Source organism: Aplysia californica, unplaced genomic scaffold (genome assembly GCF_000002075.1).
Source record: "Aplysia californica isolate F4 #8 unplaced genomic scaffold, AplCal3.0 scaffold00464, whole genome shotgun sequence".
Taxonomy (NCBI): Eukaryota; Metazoa; Mollusca; class Gastropoda; order Aplysiida; family Aplysiidae; genus Aplysia; species Aplysia californica.
In genome coordinates this window covers 268,928-273,004 of record NW_004797734.1, presented here as the reverse complement: position 1 = coordinate 273,004, position 4,077 = coordinate 268,928, and the positions used below count along the sequence as shown (strand labels likewise).

Genomic DNA, 4,077 nt, shown 5'->3' with positions numbered 1-4,077 from the left:
TCTCTCTCTCTCTCCCTCGCTCGCTCTCTCTCTCTGTGTCTCTCTCTGTGTCTCTCTCTGTCTCTCTCTCTCTCTGTCTGTCTGTCTGTCTCTCTCTCTCTCTCTCTCTCTCTCTCTCTCTGTCTTTCTCTCACAACAATCACATCCCCACCGCATTGTCCCCTCTCCAGCTCCACCCTTTCAACATTTTGCCTCTCAATCACTTTCTTTCACTCCTTCCATCATGCCTTTGTCTGTCTGTCTTTCTCTCCGTTTCTGTCACCTCCTCCCCCACCCCCAACCACCGCGCGCCCCTGAAAGAACGGCCATTAAATAGGCCTCCTATCATAAACAGCGGCCGGCCACTGGACGGACCAGGCTGCTTTTTCTAAGATAAACTTCGGGATATTCGAATCCCAAATCCAGATAACTGGTATTTCATATAACCGGGTTGCAATTTATTTTATGAGCCAATGCAACAATCTGTAATCTATAAGGTTTAAATGAATGTTTTCGGGTTTTTGTTTTTTTTTAAAATCTTTTGTAGCCCAAGCTGTTCTTAAAAATTTTTGCATTCTAAAATCTAGAGCTTCGTTTAAAATATGTTAGGGTACATGTATAACATGTTATAGTAAATAGTAGGCCTATGATTAAAAATCAAACGAGCTATCACTCTAAACAATGCAAAAACTTGTTAATCATATTCTAATTGGTGTATGTGTGTGTGCATGTTTATGCGTGTGTGTTTTGTGGGTGTGTTTGTTTGTGAGTGCGTGCTTGTGTGTGCGTGCTTGTGTGTGTGGTTGCGTCGTGTGTGTGTATGTGTATGTGCTGGTGTGTGTGTTGTGTGTGTGTGTGTGTGTGTGTGTGTGTTTATCATTTATATGAGAGTGACGCCATCTGATGGGTAGAAAACAATGAGTGATGATAGTGTCCAATAGTGTATTACGTGCATACTTAGTGTAACAAGTAACTGTAATGGCAGGTAGGGATTCCAGGATTATAGATATAAGTCATTGATTTAAGAGCGGTAAATGATTTTAAATATAATCGTGATGAGTGATGATGTGGGATTTCGTTTTTAAGTAACGTTAGCATTATTCCTTTCTTCCTCTGCTCTAATGAGTCATGAGGGACGTGGGCACCGTCTATTTCGTTCCCTACTGGAACCATCTTGACGGTCACTGTGAAGTTCCGAAATTGTGGGCACAGTCTCTGCTCAAGTGGTATTGTTAGTGTTAGCCTATTCTATCGGGCCAAGACAAGTGTAGAGAGGAACTAAGTGGGAAGACAGTACAGTGGCAGGTATGTAGGGGTATTTTTAAGCGGGTTGTAGGGAGCAAGTTGACAGATTATGATCTTTAAAAATGCAGCATTCTACTCCCTGACCTGATCATTTGCCCCGAGTATTCTTTTCGAGTCATATTGAGCTTGCGGAGATTCTGACACAGGATCCTCGAACCCGAGTCGAGAGGGCACAATTTAAAGTGTGTGTTCTTCTTATAGCTTTTACAGTAGTTGGAAGTTGCTCTTCGGACTGTCCATACCGGTTTAATAAAACTGGGTTTGGAGAGCCCTGTTTCCGAGAGAATGGGTACTGGCCCGGCCCACCTGCCTCGCCTGCCAGCAGTAGTAGCGCTTTCTGCCTGCCAGAGAAATCGCGCGCGCCTTCTTCCCCCTCCTCCGAGCTTCTTTCAAGAGCTCGATGGAAGAAGACTGAGAAGAGAAAGAGATTTGTAGAGGGAGAGAAAAGAGAAGCGAGAGAGCGCGCGCGTTCGGCTGCTTGCTGGATCTTCAACAACAAAGTCCATCCGTTCTTTCGCAGACAGGCGCGGTTCGTGCGTTTCTCCGCTCCCTGCCTGGCCGCGAGTCTTCTCTCTCTCTCCCTTTCTCTCTCTCTCTCTCTCTCTCTCTCTCTCTCTCTCTCTCTCTCTCTCTCTCCTCCTCCCCCTCCTCCACCCCACAGCCTTCTTGTGCTGTTCCATGCCCGCTGAGTATCCCGGAGTCCCCGCTCACTCGCCTCTCAGTCAGTGTGCACACTTTGTGTTGTTCGGTGCTTTGATGTTGTTGTGAGCTATTTATATCTTCAGTTTCACGGTTGCAGTTGTCTATTTATTTACTCGCATTTCTTATTTATTATAACGCCATCATCGTATTTTTTAATTGTTATCATTTTTTTTTTATCGTACAACTATTCGTTCGTGCAAGCAAACAAACTTTACAATACAAGCAAACAAACAAACAGTTCGTTAGTCATATTCATTCCAGTCAGCATACCAACAGTAGATCTAGTAGTCGTCGTCTTCATCGTCGTCTTCATCGTCGTCGTCCACGCAGCTTCTTCGTTCGTTCATTCGTTCCTTCACTCATTCATTATTCCACGAAAAGTGAGTGAAGTGAGTGAGCAGTTGTTGTGAAAACCTACAGTGTAACATTTGTATTTATTTTTCGTGTTCAGTGGCTATTTTGTTCCCACCCTACAACCAACTCACCTGCCCGCCGTGGCGGCTCATGTACTACTGTGTTACTCCATCTACTAACACGCACTCTTGTTGAAAACACTGTGTTGTATTTATTACATTTCTTTCGCCAATGTGTAGTGTGTGTTATATTCTTGAACCGTGATAACTAAAAAACAAAACAAAACTCGTCTACCTCAAGTCGTATAATTTTGTTTGTTGTTGTTTTCTAAAGATATAAATTGCCAGTCCCTCAGTAGAAAAAAATTCCTTGATTTTTTCAATAATAAGCCCCTTTGGAGCCGCACACACCGCCTTAGCAGCTGCTGGATCATCGCTGCCTTTATTCCTTGGATTAATCAACTCCAGTGAAAAGATACGGGAAACAAACCTAGCACTGTGTGCCCTGCCAGGCTGTCACATTCCTCCTGAACTCACGGTATCGTACAGATTTGTTTATTCTACGCGTTGTAAAATTGTCCAGATCGCTGAACATTTTTTTGTTTTCGCCTAGATCTAGCTAGTTGTACGGTTGCGTGAGAGTAAAACGCGGCAACATTTGTAATTATAGGATCGAAGGTCTTCAGATCTAACGCACGAAAGCTTCGTCGTAGCATCAGGCAATAATAAAACATAATAATATCTTTTTCGATTCAACATCCAGCTTCGCTGACAAAAAACTCTGACTTTAGAATCTCTAGAAGTTAGAACCTAGCGAAACAAACCTTCTTTTCCAGTCTTGTGGAAAGTCAGGCTGAGAGTCTCCGTATCTCCAGCCAGTTCCGCCCCAGTTGTCGAGAGGTTCTGAGAGAACAGCTGCTGTTTGCTGTGTGTGCGCCACACGGCACCGCACGATACAAATCTGAGCCGGATAGAAAAAAAAAGTCTTATAAACAAACTGTGGGAGATTTCCATCGCTTACGCGACGAGCCATTCTAAGAATACCCCCCTAGGATCATCCTATCCGACTTCTTCGCCACCTCCAAGTCCTCAGAGATAGACAGACAGAATGACCGTCGGAGGAGGTAAGCTTTGTTCTTTTTTTTCACGAGATCTTCTAGAAGAATCTAATCCTCAGTCGTCTGCTTCGTCTACTTCATTCTGTGGAAGAGGAGCAGCAACAACAACATTAACTTTAAAAACTAACAATCCCTATTCCTAGGGTGTTTGGAGGATGTCACTTGTGGTTTCTACTTTTTTTCTTTTCCCTGTGATTTACATCATGTATTTCTTTGTCTTACCTTTTTTTCAGTGTACTAAGTGGCCATTATTGTGTCGGTGTGCTTTTGTGCTCTATACAACTCTAACTAACAATCCCTTTTATTCTTGGAATGGATTGGTCGATATTGCTGGTAGTTCCTTCTTCTTTTCTTCTTTGTCGTTTTTCTGTTTGTCTCTTTCTTTTTCCTTACACTAGAATCTAGAGATGTAACTCCAGTGGTCGTTATTGTATCAAAATGTTTATTTCTCGTACAGAGCAAAAACAAACAAACAACAAGAAGCACTTCATCATTTCTTTGTGCCATTTTTGAAGAAATACACACACAATTAGGTGGGTGGTTGATGGATGCTCTGGTTCGGATTGCTCCTATTTTAAAGTGTATATATATATATATATATATATATATATATATATATA

The 4,077-nt window shown here is 42.6% G+C and overlaps 1 long non-coding RNA gene across 1 annotated transcript; it reads left to right on the top strand.

The window, feature by feature from the left end:
• The first annotated feature begins 793 nt into the window (after window positions 1–793).
• LOC118478285 lies at window positions 794–3,322 on the top strand. The gene is made up of 2 exons (XR_004858936.1): window positions 794–2,048; window positions 2,730–3,322. It is a non-coding gene; the product is annotated as an uncharacterized LOC118478285 (long non-coding RNA).
• The last annotated feature ends 755 nt before the right edge of the window (window positions 3,323–4,077 follow it).